The sequence below is a fragment of the Ambystoma mexicanum genome, chromosome 7p, assembly GCF_040938575.1.
Source record: "Ambystoma mexicanum isolate Mex_15411 chromosome 7p, UKY_AmexF1_1, whole genome shotgun sequence".
Classification (NCBI taxonomy): Eukaryota; Metazoa; Chordata; class Amphibia; order Caudata; family Ambystomatidae; genus Ambystoma; species Ambystoma mexicanum.
The window spans coordinates 234,733,334-234,753,098 of NC_090939.1; positions in this window are offsets into that span (position 1 = coordinate 234,733,334).

Here is a 19,765-nt window from a genome sequence, read left to right on the forward strand (position 1 = left end):
TACCTATACGGGACAGGGATTGGCTAATAGTGGTGATTACATATACATTCTAGAGGGGTTAGGTTTCTAATTGGGTAACGCGTATCTGATGGCTTCTCCTGCAACCACCTCTTAATTGATAAAAGTAAAAAGGCATCTTCTTTACAATATGTAATTGGTTGGTACCTTGCTTTATGGGTGGCATAACATTAGAGATTTTCATTGGTTGTCTTCTAACTAACCAACCTCTGACAACTGAGAGGTTGTCAAGACATGAGCCGGCCAGGAGTAGGAGGAGAGAGGTCCACAAACTGCTTTCCTTTCAATTAAATATGATAACACACCTCATTTCTAGGCCTTGAGCCAGGGTGATCTCGTTGTATTTGGCTGTGTGTGATATCTCTTGTCTGGAGATACATGTAAGGAGTAAGGCAGGTGTCCTATCAGTGTTCAGTGCTAAAAAATAAACAGTGTTCTGTAATTATGGGTCACGTGTGATGGGACTGTGTTTGGAATTATTTTACCCTTCATTTTTGGGAAGTTTAGCTAATATTGATGCAAGTATTATGTTTTCTCTTGCCACTGGGCACTGGGGACATTCTTGAGTTATTCTTCATGTAGTCTTTTGGCTTATAGTTATCCTGCACCTGGCTTACAAAGGCTGGTTGTACTCTTATAAAACCAAAAAGTAATCTGGGAGTATCCTTCTTGCATTCTGGGAATTGTTACCTTGTGCTTTCACTGCAACGTTCTGACACTCCCTTAATTTGCGTTAACATTGACTGTGGTTGCCAGCTCCTTCCTGACCTGTGCACAGATCTGTATCTTTGTGATTTCAGCATTTGGAGTTCTCGTGAAGCCTCAAGGCCTTTCATTCAATTTTAAGCAGGTTGTGGCTTGCATTTTGGAAAAGATGGCTGCCCATTACTGTTGCGTTTGTATGTTAGTGAGCTATATTCGCATTTTGTTAATGCTGCATTCATTTTATACATTGCTTATGTTAATATTCTACATGTTTTATGGATGCTATGTTAATATTCTTTATGTATAAGTGCATATGTTACCTAGTGTCCTAGTTCTTCCTGTTGAGTGCATTTTTGTTTCTTGTATAATACATGCACATGTATTGTCACAATGTTAGTTTGGCTACTCATGCCATCTTCAACTTAGATTGTACCTGCTTGGGATAAGGGTGGTACAGGTGTCTTAGTAAATAACGTTTCTCAGCTGTGCATTATTGAGCTGGGGGAGGGGCAGAAGCTGCGGATGATGTATTCATCTGCCTCTTAACATTCCCTTCTCTGGTTGGGTCCTCAACTACACTCTTCCTTCTCTCTCCCAGATAAGGCTCCTTGGGTATACTTATTTTAGTCACCCCCCTCAAAGCAGTCTATATGTCTAATATGTTCGTCCGCCCTCCAGGTCACATAGCAGTATTCCCCATTGGAATCACAATATACTCAGTGCTCAATATAATTGTGAGGGTTCTGATGGCAGATACATTTTGATCCTGGAGGGACGATAGGGCTTTCCATTGCTTGGGCACAGGGCAGGTCATCTGTTTGGGTATATTGGTGTACGTGAGCATCCTAGTTTATTACTATGTGCATTCCTACTGCCTTTCTGGCAGTCTTTTTGCATTGGCTTATTGTAATTCTTAGAACACAGAAGGCAAATAGTACTAGTACTAAAATGGTCATCAGTACATTTAATGCATTAGCCAACCTCGTAAGTACCGCTTTGCCGAGTCTGGCTGTGTTTGTGAAGCTCCGTTCCTGTTCGTCATTTCACAAGTGAACTTTGATTGACAGCTTCAGTGGTGCCGCCTTGGATTACTAGGGATTGGCTCCCAGAACTGTGACTATATATTTTCCACGCACGCGCACAGCACAGTGTGCGCGCACACGAGCAAGTACTTGTAACTACCGCTTTGCCGCTTCGCCGCGGCGAGCGGCGTCTGCGTCCCACTAAGCTGTCCAAGCACATAGATTTCGACTGCTTGAGGGTGCTCGAGAGCAACTATTTCAGGTTTTTACTGTGTGGATCAACTTTTTGTTTGCGAATTCTCTATGGTATATTCTATATATACTTTGAAATCTAACATGCCGGGTGATCTGGTCAAAGCTCCACTTGTGCATATTGGACCCGGCTTGGTTCGTTCCTCACACCCTGTTATTAATTTAACGTTTTAAAGGCCTTGTACTCCTACACTCACTAACTCTGGCACACTACCGGGGGCCCGCTCGACATCAGTGCCATCTAGTGAGAATGCGGAGCCTATTCCAGCACAAATGTGCAGTAATGCAGCTGCTTCCAATTTAGGCTCTGCTATAACGCTGCCTACTAATTACCATCATCTCTCAGATCAAACTATTCTTGATTCTGTAAAATGTAATGTAGCCCCACAGCAAAAGTGTGGTCTGTCATCTTTATCACCTATTCCATTTCCCATTAATAGTGAAGACAGTGCTGGCATCTCCCTATATGCCAGCCAGTGTGAGTTCCCTATTTCCATGCAAGATGGCATTAACTCGTTCAAGACCTCGGTGGAGAGGTTGACATCCACTCTTTCACTTTCCTGTGCCTCCTTACCTTCTTTTGAACACCCTACGCCAAAACACTCGAGGCGTCTGCTCCTCAAGCACCTATACCATACTCTCACTGCTCCAAGACCATGGATTTAGCACTAACAGCCATCAATACGTCAGTGCTAACTCTTACAAAATGATTTGAAACTCTGGATCACAGGATAGAAAAACAAGCTGCACTATTGAAAGAAATAGCTCGGGACCTCAATATTAATTATGACTTGCTCACTGAATATATGTGTTAGGTTGTCCAAGAATTAATGAACCGTTGACGAAAGTGGTGCCTTATGGTGTCAACACTACATTACCATCTAAGATTGAGGCACCTTGCATTAAATCACCTTGAGCTGTGCAAGCGGCGGCTTTGCCGGCCTTTCCGGACATTATTCATCCCGGAACTGGGGTGTCCATGCCTGAGGTGATTGATGTGGAAAGAGATGCCTCCTACATTGATCATCCTGTAGTGCCAAGCATCACTGGTGAAGGGAGTGTCATGTCGCCGGCGCCCTCCCCTACCCTGCGTCTTCCGGTACATCTGCTAAAAAAACAACAAACATCCGAAGTCAACTAAAGGGCCCTCGGGCAATTAGTAAGAAATCTAAAAACATGCCTGCTTTTAAAGGCCCGAGGAACATCCTTAATGCATTTTTCCAAGCGATTGGGGGTTCAGTCCCGTTGCCCATCAAACGGAACTTGGCAACTGGCCAACCAATCGATATAGATATAACTGCAGATTCTGTTCCTCCGTTGCCTCTGGCATACTCACCACTGAATCATCTGGTGGACTCAATTAAACAAGTGGAGACAATGAAATTGAGTTTGACCCTTGATTGTCCAAAGAAAAATTAGTTACCTTTAAACCTGCACTTGAACATCCAGAGGCGATTCACGGGGGGCAAGCCACAGAGACGGTTGACTCAATAAAGCTGATGATTGAGGCCTACTTAGCAGAACGTACCTCCTCATGTACAATGTGCCCATCACAGCCTTCTCTTAGTTCAGCAGCCATCAGGTAGTAAACGTTCCTCCTCAACATGTTCCAATGCTACAACCTTTTGACAATGCTAAACTTAGCACCCCGAGTGATAAGTACACGCCACGGGTGCAGGCCCCTTGTGGTCCTAGTTACAACTCAGCCCCGGCCACCACTTTTCCCTACAAACCAGCTCCTCAAGGATGTGGGAATGCCCACTCATTCTTCTGAAATGTAGAGAGGGTAACTTCCCCTCCTACATTTTGAATAGAAGGTGTGTGCTCAACATCTTTAGTGATGTAAATGCCCAACGTGAGGTCACTTCACAAGACATCAAACAAATTGTATTTATCGCAGAGACCTCTCAATCTATAATTAGATTATGGATCCCATCAGGAGTGGTGGCAAACATCATATGGCAGGCAAAGATCTCTCTGTTCGATATGGGCTTTTTACTAGCAGAAGATCCTCCCTGAACACCTCTTGAAGACCGAAACATAGCCCACAAACCAAACATTTATCAAAGCACACATTCATTTGAACAAAGGGACAGCCGGTTACCGTCTATGATGGGAAAGTAACCATCATTGTTAGTCCCGTCCGGATCCCTTAAAATTGCGAGCTGGAATTCAAGAGGGAATTCACACATACAGACCTCAATTTAAAATTTTCCTCATGTGTTTCATATAATTGCGCTGCAAGAAACATGGTTAACCACCTCTCCAGCTTGGGATGGATACGACATTAGCTTGGCACCAGCTTTATTCACAGGAGAGAGGCCGTCATCGGGACTGTTGGTAGCAGTAAATCTAAAATTGGGCTTGTCTATCTCAGAGTGGGGGGTTGAAGGTGCTCATATTTTGTTGGTTAAAATCAGTTGTGGTTCTGATAATTTGGCCCTAGTTAACCTCGATTGCAATCCGGCTGCATTAACAGATGAGGTCTTTAACGTTAAAGACGTTGGCTTCTGTCGCATTTTACATCTAATTAACATCGCATGGGATATCACCCAGATTAGATTGTTTGAACATCAAACGTGATATGAAAGAGGTATGTACATGGACTACTTTCATGGCCGAGAGACAGTTTATCATGGTGAATGGGGCAGTTTGTGGTGATATCCCTGCTCAGACCACACGGTTTTGTAAAACAAGTACAAGCACTATTGACTACATATATGTAGATCAAAGACTATTCCAAAAGGTCCAGAGTTTGGATATCCTCACATTGCCTCATAGTGACCATAAACTGCTTTCTCTGGTGATCACAGGAGATTGTCAGCATCAGAGAGGGCTCACCGCAAATCACTCCTTGGCGATCAATGCTGGAAAGAACAGACTGAGATGGACGGATGCTAACGTGTCAACATATAGACACAATATCAAGAGAAATGCCAGGTCTGCTGCTCCGGTCCATTAGACTGAACTATTATGGCCTTGCACCAACACGATATTCACGTTATCGAAGGGTCGGATAAAGCATAGGCATGCCTTTGATTCCAATATCCAGATACAAAAAGCTGCCTATCGGAAAAAAAGAAGGTGCCTGCTAGTGGCTGGCTCAGCGACCTGTCTTCAGGAATTGAACAATGTTAAATGCCAATATAAAAATTGGGCTAAGTCTAAAAAACATCTCATGTTTCAACATGATAGCAAACAAATGGGAAGGGCAATGGCAGATAAAAACTCAGCCCAGATGTGGCTTTTACTCAATACTCAACCATCTCACACACAAGCTGATGTGCAATTGACTGAGGTCAATGAAGACAGGTGGATTGAGCATTCCATTTATATGCCGATCTGAGCTTTGACAAGCGTCATAGTATTGAGATGACTACAACAGGCTGGTCTCCAAATTTTTCTCCAACAATTATTGAAGACCTGATACGTCATGCTAGTTCATCCAGGGCCGCTGGTCCGGATGGACTTACTAACTATATGCTCAAAACAAACATATCTGAGTGGGCAATCATTTTAGATCAGATTTTCCAACTGGTTATAAAAACACGAGTGATCGTCCCCATCTTTAGGAAGGGAGATCGCACGTTACCCCAAAACTATCGGCCTATTGCATTGTTAGATGTTACAGGTAAAACCTTTACTAAACTAGTCCTGCGGGCTTTAATGTATGGACATTTGAAAAAGATCTGCATGATCCGAGCCAGACTGGATTCATGTCAGGCATGGGCACGCATGTCAATATATTGTCCTTGAATGCAATCAAGGCACAGTGCCAGTCCACGAGGCAAGCAGTTTATTTTACTTTCGTTGATCTGCACTCCGCGTTTGATTTGGTTTCATGCACCGTGTTACTGGAGAAACTAACAAGAGATCATTGTCCGGTGACTCTGTATGAAATTATTCAGGCTCTACATTTTGGCACGTCTGTGCGTATTCGTCTCTCTCTCGATGGTGTCCTCTCAGCACCAATCCATACAGCACGCGGCCTTAAACAAGGGTGTTTATTGGCGTCATCATTGTTCAACTACTTCATACATGATATTAGAGAGGTATTTGCCAAAGTAAGCTCAGACTCCCCAAAAATTGCTAGTCATCCTGTAAAAGCATTACTATACGCAGATGATCTTGTTTTAATTTCCAAAACTCAAGTGGGTCTTCAAAAATTAATGACAGCTTTTCAAGGTTATATACAAAAAAATGAAGACTGAACACTGAACACTGAGAAAACCCAGATTGTCTTATATGCACCAACAAAGATTTGTCTGGACAGTTAGTGAAGTACAGCTGCAAATTGTACCTGAATATATTTATCTGGGTATGTGGTTCGAGGGTTCAGTATATGCAAGAAGCCAAATTAATTGTGTGGAGAAGAAACTAGACACAGCGACATGCCAAACTAAAGTAATCATGTACAAATATGGCACATTTTCCCTCAAACCGGCATGGTATTACTGCAACCAAAAGGCAGTGCGAACATTATTAAATGGCCTAGAAACCCTTCCTATCAACTGTGGTTTTCAATTTAACAAATGGGAAGCCAAGTTTTGGAGGAACATTTTACATCTACCAGTATGTGTACCACACTCATGGCTCAGATATGAACTGGGTCTGGTTTATCTCCACGCCCTATATAATTGGAAATTATGTTCCTTGTTTAGGAAGTGCTTGATCTCCACGAATGTTGATACCATTCTGAAATCGTTATCTGCCTATATGTTTGCGACTGAACACCGCTTCATGGTTACCTGGGTCAATAATGTGTGTCAGATCTTAGCATCCTCCGACATCTCTACTGAGATGCTGGTTACCAACCCAGTTAAGGCTAAAAAGACATTATACAATATGAATTGGATTCGAACTTGTGAACTATGTATGAAATATAGGAATGGTGACTCATAGGTTTACGCCAAAGAAGATGCGCACCCTGTCTCCTTATTTAGTTAGAGCACCGTCACCTAAATATAGGCTAGCAATAATTTGCCTGCATTTCAATCTAAGGCACACAAAAGAGGTTCTCACCAAACGACACTTGCTAAACTTACAAGAGAACATCTGTCGATTTTGTAACACCATAGGCATAACAGAAACTCTGGAACATTTGATTACTCAGTGTCTTGGACTGCGAGAACGCAGACAAATACATTACACTAGACACTGCTCATACTTAGGCCTTATGGAATGGAAGGACTGCTGGGCCATCATTATGAGTGGTGAACATCTTCCAATCCAGCTGGCCACTGTCCATTTCTTGAATAGTTTGCAATTGGAAACATGTAATGAGGAGACTTCACATATTGGGAAGATACATTACTCTTGAAGTCAGATTTTCTGTGATTATATGAGAATGCACTTGTATGTGAATTATTAATTTTGTTATTAATGAATTTTTCTTCATTTTTTTATTTGATTTGTAATTTTATGTATATCATTGTTTTATTCATATGAAAGTCATTAATATGTTGTAAGAATATTGAAAGGTTGATTAAATTCAACTAAAACAATAATAATTAAAAAAAGAATTAGCCAACCAGGAGGGGATACATGAGAACAGGTAATTAAACCAGTTATCATCAGCAATATCGTCTACCTCCTCCACCATTCTTGTGTGTATTTCTGTTAAGGTGGCTCTGGACTCCTTGTGGGTTCAATTCTCCTCATCATGGGTGGGTGTGTACATACAAGAAAAAAGGGTGTATGAGGTGCACAGCTTTGTCAGATTATCAGTTCTGTGACCAATGTATATAAGATATTTCTTTTCTAAATATCATTTCAGGTGCAACTGGGTTAGAAATCTCTGGACAAGGAGAAAACAAAGAGAATACAAAAATAATTGAACCCACTGTCACCAGTAGGTGACCCAAAAGCACTGCTATGGGGATGATACCCCTAATTCAATTCATAACCTTGTAAACACTGGGCAAAACAAACCAGTTGATCAACTGTATATAAACAACACAAAACAATGTTCAAAGATATTTTTGTTTATATTTAAATTACACCACTTATTCAATGCAGTGTTGTATATTCAAAACACAGTTCAAAATAAACTTAAAAGGTATAAAGATAACAATTATACATTTTTTCGTAAGCAAATCATAACACTCTCAAAACTCTATATCCTCTAGTGTTTCCCAAGCAACACTGAATTTACTCCTATTATATAATCAACAAACACTGAACAATATTCTTATTTGTCGAGGTAAGTCTATAGTTATTCATTTAGAATCCTCCAGAAATTAAAGCTGACGTATTTCGGATAACTTATCTGTCTTCAGGGCCTATACAGTTTTCTTCTAATCTTGCATTCAATTAGAAAACCTAGAAAATATGTATATAATTACTCATTAATAGCCACTAGAGGTCTGTACAAAAGTCCAAGACAATGGACCTCATTAAGAGTGTGGCGGTAAGAGGTTAACAGTGCCGGTAAGGATGCCGGTGCCGTTAACCCCTTACCGCTGCATTCCGAGGTCCCTTAGCGGGTCCCGCTAAGGACGGCTGGTTTAACCAGACGCCCTTAGCGGGAGTCGCTAAGGGACCAGGGAGCTAATAACGGGCCTGTTATTAACGGGCCTGTTATTAGCTCCCTCCCCATTACCATTGAGCCCTATGGGGGCTCGAATGGGAATGGAGATGGGTATTTTGAATGGGGACTTACCGGGTCCTCCAAGGTTGGAATGACTCGTTAAGTCCCCATTCAAAGAACCCGGACACGAGTTTGGAGGCAGCCATGGCACTAATAGCACCATGGCTACCTCCAAACTCGTAATGACCCCCGATATATCGTAAATCATTTATATCTTTACATCATAGACACATCACTCTTGATTGTCAATCTGAAACCCAACATAAAATAAAAATATGTAGTCCTTCACACGAAAAAAAATCCAAGTCAATCAAACGTTTTCCCCATACATTACAAATGGTGATCTCTCACCTGTACAGCCTTCCTGATTTTCACAGGCTAACTCCTCTGCTGTTTGTTTTACACAACAATGGTAATTTTCTTCCTATTGAAAAAATGACACATCAGCCAGTTCAGTATTCAGTGCTTTAAAAAATGCCAGCCCAGCCCACAAATGGTAGCGCATCTACATTTAATCACTACTCCATTATGCTTTGTTCTCTATTGTATTTCCCTTGCTGAGCAGCGGACGTCACATTTGTTCCGCTAGGGGTCCACATATGGGTTCAACCTAGTAATACAGTATTAATTGTACTGTTCTCATCTGTCCCTAGCAACTAAAGATGTTACCAAAAATTCCCTCCAAACATTTATAAAGGCTCTGTTCTACATATTGGCTAATGTGTATGGTAAAGGCAGGGGCAAGGAAGCCCTAGTGGCACTGATCAGGCACTGGCCGATCGGGTGCCACAGGACTCCGCACACTCGCATTCCAGTATTTGTACCTGAGAATTCACATTTAAAAAGCCCATTTAAATCACAAATTTGTGATGGTTGAAACCCTTATGATCCTCTTGAAGGCTGAACATGCTGCCTTTATTACCATCCATTATCAACAAGGATAACAGCCTTTCAGGTTTAGCCTGCTCCCAATCTCGTAGTTTACTTCATTAGCAGGCTATTGAGCTCACCTCCTCCGACCCAAAATTAATTTCCCCAAAAAACAGCCCCACAGGACTTTTAACCTAGACAAAGCAGGTAAAGTCGCATTCAATGTTTATCCACCTAGGTCCCATACAGTCTAAACGATCAATCCACTCAAGATCTTTCTGTATGAGAAGTCTTGTTATATCCTCTCCTCTCTTTGGCTTGAGTACCTGTTCCAAAATTACAAATTCATCTGTGCTACATTATGGCGAGCCTCTTAAAAATGCAAGGCTACTGGTGTAGACAAATTCCTCGTTATTATATTTGATTTATACCCGGTCCAGCAGACCTTGACCTTTCTTGTCGTCATGCCCACAAACATTAATCTACATGGGCACTTCAATGCAAGAATAATATTACTTGAGTCACACATCCAGGAGTGCCTCAGTTTAATCTTAGTTCCTTTATGCAGGTAAGTAATTTCTGTGCCCTTTATGCTGTTAGTACAATGTTGACAATTATGACATGGTTGTGTACCCTTACATGAACTTTTAGTTGTGCTTGCAGATGTTAGCTCTGCTCTCACAAGTGTATTCTTAAGGGTTTTATGATTTTTATAAGCAAACACAGGTGGGTTTTGGAAAAATCTTCCCAATGTGCAGTTCATGTGTAGCATAGACCAATGCCTTCTGCGCAACTGTTCCATTTATTTGCTGTGCAACGAATAAGTGGTCACATATACCGGTGGTCGACTGGCTTTTGGTGATTTAGGTGCAAGAAGTTGTTCTCTTCTTCTCCGGGACACTTTATTGATCACTTGTTGGATAGCCCTTCATCATATTGTCTCGCTAAAAACTTAAAGAAATGTGTCTGTCATACTCAGGATTAGAAATATTCTGTCTGTATTTTAAAAACGGACTCAATAGAACACTGTCTAATGTACGTTTTGGATGAAAGCTTGTGGCTAACAACAGACTATTGCGATCTGTACACTTGGTAAAAATCCTTGTATTAAGTTTACTCTCTTCCACATACATTTCAATGTCCAGGAAATGTAAACACGTTTCACTCAGATCAGTTGTGAATTTCTTGCAAGGATGCATCTGATTCATCATCTTGAAAACATTCTCGAACTCCTGTCTAGGTCCACTCCATATCCCAAATACATTGTCAATATATCTCATATGTTTAGAGATAGATAGTCCATCCATCTTGCCGAGTTCAAGACATGTTCTGATTCCAAATAGATTATAAAGTTATTCACATAACTTGAGGCCATAGCTGCCCCCATACTGGTCCCTGAGAGTTGTAAATAGAACCTGTCATCAAACCTAAAAAAATGATTCATGAGTACTAGTTTTCGAAGAGTTAGTACCAAAACTCTGTCCACACTACATGTAGTGTTTGCCAGCAACAACCATTCCATGGCTTCCAGTCCAACCTCTTGTGTTATATTGGTGTATAGGGAAGTGTCATCCATTGTGAAGAGAATGTCACGACCGGGTACAAACTCAATTTTATTCAATTTAGACAAGAAGTGTGTAGTATCCTTGATATAAGTAGTGCTGGTTTGAATCGATGGTTGCATTACCCTGTGATATATTGCACAAGTGGTTCTAGTATAGTCATCATTGCAGAGATTATTGGACGTCCAGGGGGATTCATCAAACCCTTATGGATCTTAAGTAACAAGTATAATACAGGCATGACTGGATTTGCGACTTCCAAAAATCTTCTAGTCTTGTACTTCATGAATCTGACTTTCTCTGTAGGATCAAATGAAAGTTCTAAATGTGTCTCCCTGTCCTGTAACTGTCTCTCCCCCTCTCTCAAGTAGTCCTGTCTTTCAATGAGTACCAACGCACCCTCTTTATCCGCTGGTTTGACGATGCGATCCTGGTTGTCCAATACTCTATTAAGTGTTTGTTGTTCATTTGTGAAAAGTTACTAGATCTCCTTTGTCTAAAATGTATTTTTATTAAAGTCCTCCAACACAAGCTTTTCAAAGGCAGTGAGGATCGCAGGTGGATTCAAATTACTTTTCGAGGAAATCTCCAAGAAGTCTGATTCATTCAATTCGTTAAACTCATTCTCTTCCATTGTCTCAAATAAAACCATTGAATTTAAGCTTTCTCAGAAGTTTAAAGAAGATAATCTTTTCACGTAACAAGGTACTACTGTATTGAGGAACATACAATACTCCCAACTCTAATTTAGACATTTGGTATGTAGAGATATTCACTACTAGTTCCTCTTGCTTGTAACTACCTTTCTCTGGGGATTTTTTTCTTTTTTGCCTCTTCAGATCTTACACAGGTGTATACATGCAGCAGGAAGGCCCAATTTCTGTGCACGCACCCCATTCATGGCCGTTATCAGATTAAGATCGTACCTGTTATGGAAAGTCATGAGTCTTATTGCCCTCAATTCTTCTAGTATGGCATTAAAGCCTTTTACTGTTGTGTTTATTTCTGCAACATCTCCCAGCGTGTTATTTTCAGCCATTTTTCATTTGGCTTGCAACCCGGCAATCAAGAAGGCTGTAAAGAGCATCTCAATTTTGCCGAACAATTAATGCTCATCTGGTGCAAAGTTATTTGCTTTTTTCATCTTCATTGAGCTATAGTTGACCCTCTTCATGAATGCAAGTGTGAGGAGCTTCTTTTATCTTTTTGTGTGTTTTCATTTTGGGGAAATCACCACTCTGTACTTCACTTTCGGGTACTACCAAGGCTGGTGTACTTATTACCAACAGGGATCCCCAACACTTCCCAATTTGGAGGGAACTGCATATACGACCTTGAACCACAGGCCCAATAGTGATCCATTAATACAGCAGTGCCAATTGCCATGCCTGGCACATTGAAAATGCATTTGCACCCTTTGTTTTCCCCAACGTTCACTTGGCCAGTATTCCTGAAACATAATGTGGCATTCTTCACAGGTATTATGGGGAGGGGGCCTACTTCATCTTCTACCCATGTGAGCAATTGGGAATATTCAGTCCATTCTTTGAGGCAAATATCATTTGCATTCTGTAACATCTCTACTGGTACTGTCAGGAGTGTTTGTGCTTTGCACCCCATCATCCCTTTGACCCAACCTTCTGAGGTAAATACCTGTCTGTATATTAGTAACTGGGGTCTTATCCAGCACCTAGGTATCTCTTTACCTGCAGCATTTAAGCACTGTAACGACTTATGTAACTAACCTCATAAGGAAAGGTCTTTTTTGTCACCCATCACAAGGTGGCCCACCTTCCTTGAAATTGCCCCCTAGTTGTGCAAAGTGCAAAGTACGTCCAACAGTGCACTCTATGGGAAGGTATTTCTGTGGCCACAAATGTCCTGGTAGCGCTCATGGCGTAGGGAATGAGAAAACACACATAACAGCTCTCATCAGAAGTTTCTTTCCCTACTTTGCTCATGTGCTTGTACCCAAAATCATAAGTAACCTGGGTGGAATCAATAATATATTTTCTCAAGTGTTTAGAGTCATCTAGCACACTTTTGTCTAGTCTCATCGGTGTGTTTATTACAGGGAATTGTTCTGGTGCCATTTAATGTATCGTTGTTACAGTACTTATGCTTATGTTTACTGGACTAGCAGCATTATAAATAATTGTTCTCTTGCTGTGATAAAAATTATCATATAAAGATTGCAAAATATAAAAAACATTGTTATTATCATTATTCCCAGGGTATCTACTTTCTACAAACCTCTGCAACTAAATTAACTTATATGCGCTAAAAGAGAATATCTTATATTATTCAACATGTGCATCCTTGTTTCAGGAGAAGTGTTTCTTTTGTATCTTTAAAAACAAGTGTTCACAACAGACACCTTGCCAATATTGAGAGAAAAAAGTTATTTCCAACACTATGTAAGCCATTAGATTGAATAGTAATATATTTATACAGAGGTTTCAAGCTCCTAAAAAGGCATACGTGTTCATAAAAAAGGACAAGACCAAGAAAAATAGAATTGCTATAGGGAACATCTGTTATTTTTCTTTTACTGTAGAAGTATCATGCTTTTTTTAGGCAAATGTTGGGGTGGTCAGGCAAGGTCCCAATGAGAAAGACGAGTTTGTGTTGGACGCGCCATATTTGTGATTGGAGGAACAAAGAAGTTGGAGCGATGTTGCAATTTTATATGTATCTAGTGTAGTTAATGAGATGGGATATGTGTTAATATAAGTGCTACTTTGGGTTTAAACTCATACATTTAAGATTTGCATGTGCACAGCAAAATGAATGTCAAAATCCCAAATAAAATATGAATACAGTCTGGGTCTGGTGTGTCACGAAGCAACTGGAAGCTGAGCAACAAAGAGCTTCATAATGCACATGTGAGGAAGGGGATTTGTCAGGAATAACCCACTGTAAAGGAGACATAATAGTTTTTAAACATACATGCACGGATATACATACATAGGAGCTTTACAAATCTTCGTGAAATGTGCTCTTTTAATACATTGGTTAAACTCTCAGGTTTTGCGAGGGGAATTCTGAGTGACTGGAAAAATGGTTTTGCAGGGTTTGGAGGCCAAAGGAGAGGTAATGAGAGGTAATGAGTAACTATGACCTTAGCAGAAGGCCAGCCAATAGGACAGCTGTTAAGTGCATAGGAGCTTGTCATTTGGTGTTTAGATGGGTCTGTCAATTTGCTTTTTGGCCAGCAATAAACCTGGAGTGAAGGACGCCTGAGACCAGAGTTGACCGATACTCCATGTGTTTGGATTGTTTTGCCAGGATGTGACCAGAGGCCATGTGTGTTGAATTGGTAGTCGTTTAGATTAGAGTGTTCTGAGACACCAGCAATGGGACCATAGGCCATGTGTGTTGAATTTGTATTCATTTAGATTAGAATGTTCTGAGACACCAGCAAGTTGGAGTGGGTGAGATGACTATCAACATTTCAAGGGGAACCTGTTTATTCTTCCCCTTTTCATATTGTTTGAAGTACTCTTGCAAACCATGTGCAATTACGTTCAGGGTTGGGGGGTCTCAGGCCAGCTGGGACTTGTAATGAATTATATTTGTATGTGAATGTGTAACTGTATGATGATGTCATGACCTGCCACAGACAAATCCTTAGAAGGGGTGTGTTGTACACATGAGCTGAAGATGGCAGTTAAGATAATTGCAACCAATGGGAATGGGGGAATTGGAGAAAGATTGGATTTCTTTGTATAGGTTTTAACCAATCATGTGTGGGGGGTGGTTTGTAATAAAATATATGGGAGTGTTTTAACTGTTGCAAAAATGTATATAATGTGTCTACTTGTGTGGTTCGGAGATACTCTGGTTAGTTTGACTCCATTGTGTAATCTAGCTCCTCCCGGATGATTGTACAATTAACTTGCTTTACGTACAAACTTGCACTCGCTTCTTAAGTGGTGGGCCTGATTTGGGTTGCGGTGCTTGGGGGCCCATCTGCACATTTGACGATCACAGAGGGACCCCATGATTTCCGAGACATTGGGGTTTCCTGTCCGCACCACTCGGCTCAGGTGTCCCTCTACGCGGACCAAAGAAGAGAGGTTTAAAGGTGCCATATTGGTTACAGCGCTGTCTGATCCCCGAAGGTGTGGTACCCTGGACCAGCTGTGCAGGGTGAATTTAAGGAGCACCCCTTCGGAGTGCTTCTGGTTCAAGTGAATGCATTTTTGGGGGTAAAGCAAGGAGGAAATAAGGGAAAAAAGAGGGTTGTTTATTTGATTTACGGCGTTTGGTAAGGGTAGAACTGGAGTGCATGTGTGGAGTTAGCCGAGGCTACGCTGACTGAAAGGGCAAATGTTTTGAAGGAGTGAGTGAACTGTTTTATATTGTAAGTCCTTTGTATATATATTTACCTTGTTTCTTGTTTTAGAGGCGTGAGATGGTATCCCCACCAGAGCGTCCATTGTGAGGTTTGTCATGATACCCTTCAGTTTGCTTGTCTGGTTGGCTGGAGCCCTCACCTAGCGGCAAGGGTGCATCTTATGGTAAGACCACCCATAGATACCTTCCTGAAGTATACCATAGGCACCCTTCATTTTGTATTGACTGTGTGGGCGAAGCCCTTGCATCTCTTTTCTTGGTTAGTTGAAGTAGTGAAGGGTATCTTCCTGTAGTCATGAAAATATAGTATTGTAGTCGAAAATACCATACCAGTAATGAAAAGGGTGAGAGCAGCAGTGCTGTAGTGGAAATCATTGTGCTTCTTCTATGCTTGAGTGAAGGAGATAGCTTAGAGATATTGGCCGGCATGTGATTTTTGGACAACAATGCTGTCTTTTGTTGAAGAGTAAGAAGCATAATTAAAGTGAATAGCTAAGTGAGGTGATTGTGGTAAAAGCAAGCAGGGTGAGTGATTGTGGGTGAAGACTAAGAAACCAGGAAGGGGAAAAAAGGGGGGTCCCTTGGGTGGACATTTTGGGCCACAGGTTCGGCTTTGATGTTATTTTTTGGGAAATTATTTTGGGTAAATTGGTGTGGAGTATGGAGACTACACTGAATCATTTGTGTCATATACTTCTTGCTATAAATTGAAGATTTTAAAGTATCATCAGCAATGGCTGCAGGAAACTAAGGGCAGAATGCTCAATTCTTGGCCTACAGGGGGACCTATGATAAGGGGATATTGGAACACCTTCATAATTTTTTTTAACTAAACGGCACAAGTGTTGAAAGGTTGAGAAGTGGTTAAAGATCACAGAGTTTTGAGGGTGTATGAGAAAAGAAGTATGAGAAAAGCAGGATGGCCCATAATGTTAAAGTCTGAGAGGAAGGGCCAAAAAAGGACAGTGCAGGCATTCCTTCCACACTACCCTCATATGGGTGCTATCCTTTGTCACCCGCAGAAGGGTATACAGACCCTGAGTTCGAAACCTCAATTTTCTCCAGTGGCCACTCTAGTGCGTGAGGAACAGAAAAAGGTAACGCCGCATTCGGCTACAATTCCTAGGAAATGGGATTTTGAGGAAAGTGGAAGGATAACTCCTTCAATAATTAGGGCTGCAAAAAGGTTGAGATTGGAGAGCGGGAAAGGAATAATTCCCACAACTGCTAGGTTAGCAGAGAGATTAAGGGTGGAGGAACAAGAGAATGTGAAGCCGGCAGCCAGAAGAGTAGATGAATGTTTGAGAATGTGTAAGAAAGGGAAGATTATGCCTTTTCTAGCTAGGATAGATGATAGGCTGCGGATCGCAGTAGTGGCACAGGAGTGGAAAATAGTGGAAGAAGCGCTGAGGCTAGCAGAAGAAGAGATAGTACTGTTATGACAGCAGGGAAGTGAAGATCGGGAAGAAGTGAATAGACAGGCAAAGGACATAGAGGAAGGAAGGTAGAGGCATGGACAAGTTCTTGTTAGGTTGATAAATCAGTTATCAAAGAGGTCAATGTGGACTTTGAGGACGGAAGTATTGACCACTTTGGAACTTGAAGTGGCCAACATCATCAAAGGCCTCAAACCCTCCTGCTAAAAAGGGGACGTCGTCCGCCCCCCCATCAACAAAGACTGTGCTGAGAATCTCACACCCATTATCACAACTATTATCAACTCTTCCTTTGCCACAAAAATGATCCCAACTTCCTTGAAAGAATCCTGGATCCTCGCGCAGCTAAACAAAAACCTTTCCTTGATCCCATCATCCCCACTGAATACTGATCCATTACTACGTACCTTTCATCTTTTCATCCTTAAAATCCTCGACCATGTATTATACATCCAGGTCCAACAATACCACATCCTGGACGTCCACCAATCATGCTTCCAATCAAGGCATGGAAATAAAACCACCTAATAACCAATTGGACAATTTCAAAGATACAGGCAAACTCTCTCTGCTCCTCATGCTAGACCTATCAGCAGCATTCGACCACTAGACACTCTGCAACCACCTCACCACAACAGCAAACTTCTCCCCAGAAGCGACACACTGGATCAGATCCTTTTTGGCAGACAGATCCTCCTGTGTCTTTATGGATGATCATGTTGACCCACCAACACCAGTAACCTGTGGAGCCCCACAAGAGGCTTGCATCTCCTCCAACTTGTATAACATTTATACTAAACCCCTTTTTGATTACCTGGATGCCCTTGGCATATATTACATAAATTATGCCAACAAAACCCAAATCCTTCTCCCTCTCTCAGGCACCTACCACCGTGACATTGCAGCTATTAATTCAGTCTACGACATTGTCCAGAACTGGATGGCAACCCGCCAGTTATGTCTAAACAATGACAAAACTGAGATCCTCATTGTAGGCTTGCACACCACTCTCTTCAACATGGATCCAGTTTACAAAGCATTTGACATTGACGGCAACTTGATCCAAACTTCAACTGCAGCCAAGATGATGGGTATCTACCTAGATGCCACCCCGGACCTCTCACGTCAGGTCAATGCCATTGCTTCCTCTGCTGCCTACCCCGCCAAAATTCTCAATGCCAGCAAGCCCTTCCTCACCAAAACCAACCACCTCACCATTGCCAGAACCATCAATAGAGACACATTGGTCTATTGCAATACCCTCTTTGCAGGTACTTCTTAACTCAACTTGAGCAAGCTACAAACTCACCAGAACAATGCCCTCCGGCCTTTGTCCAAGCACGACCATGGTACAGAAGCCAGAAACGATTCCCAGTTGCTCCTAATCTGTAAATGGATTAGATTCAAGACCCTCTCCCTCGCACACAAGTGCACTACCAGCTCTGGCCCAGCTTAATTATCACACCACATGGAGAAATACACCCCACCCCACCCACTAAGATCCATGAAAAGCCACTTCCTCAAAGGGCCTGCCTTCACTCGAGGGACCCTAGGAGGATCAAGCTTTGGCTCTTTGATTAAAGCTCCCTGAGTTAAGACACTAAGGGCCTCATTAGGACCCAGGCGGTAAGGGGTTTACGGCGGCATAAACAGCGCCGACCCTTACCGCCTGATTCCGAGGTCCCTTAGCGCCATGGATGTTTTAACACCTGCTTTTAGCAGGTGTTAAAATCCATGGCGCTAAGGGACCTTGTTGTTAATTACGCCACCGTAATTTACGGTGCCGTAATTAACGCCTTCCCCACTCCCATTATGCCCTATGGGGCAAAAATGGGAATGGGGAAGGGTAAATGGGTTAATGGGGACTTACCGCCCCACTCACCTCGGAATGGGGCAGTAAGTCCGCCAACCACCATGGCGTAAACGTAGTTTACGCCATGGTGGTAAAGGTACGACCCAGGCGGTAACTTACCGCCTGGGTCGTAATGAGGCCCTAAGGCATTTCAAAACCTGTCTCCTCTGTTCCCTCCCCCATTGTACTTTCATGTGTAAAACTCTGTGAACTAAGACATTAAGACACTTTGATCCCTTGTGTAATGCTCCCTGAACTAAGACACTTTGATCCCTTTCTCCTCCTTTCCCTCCCCCATTGCACTTGTCTAAAAAAATGCATTCAGTTTAGCTATTGCCTAGATACCTAAGGGTTCAGTGTATGGCAACAAATGCAAAAATAAATAAATAAATACTATATTGCTATGGGTACAGGATTCGAGCAGGGAGAACGGAAGCCGGCACCTTACGGTAGTGCTGAATATGCTTCCATGCCTGCAGAAGTATCAGGGGAAACAATGAAATGACTAGGAGATGAAGGTGAATGGGAGTGGGATGATGAGCAGTGAGAGCAGGGTGTAGCAGCCCCACCTCCCACTCCAGTAGCAGTGACAGAGAGTACACCATGGAGTCAGAGGACGCACCATGGTACTTGTATGGCCATTGTAAGTAGCAGGGGAGAGATGGGGGAAGTTCCCGTAAAAGCAGATATAACTCAATTTACGGTGCTCCGGAATGGTCAAGGAAAGCGGTATTAGGTCCCGTGGTCACACATGGACTGGAATATTTTGATGAAGACACTGCTTTTGCTCAGTGCAAGGGCAGGGGAGTGGATTTATGCATTAGGGGAAAACACTGCCAGTGTAATGTTGGCTGTAAGGGATATGAAAAGCTTGTTCAAGGCTCTAATGAGGAAGGGTCTGATGAGCTTTGGAGGCAAGGGGAGTATCTGGGAGTTCATTTGGATACAAATATCCACAATGGAACAACATTTAATAATTACAGGGTGTAGGCATGGGGGTCCTGTGGGTTATTTATGCCGATACGCCTGATATAAATTCTATTCTGACCAAAACAATGAAATTAGATGATGATGATCCTGCAGCATCCACTTAATTCAGG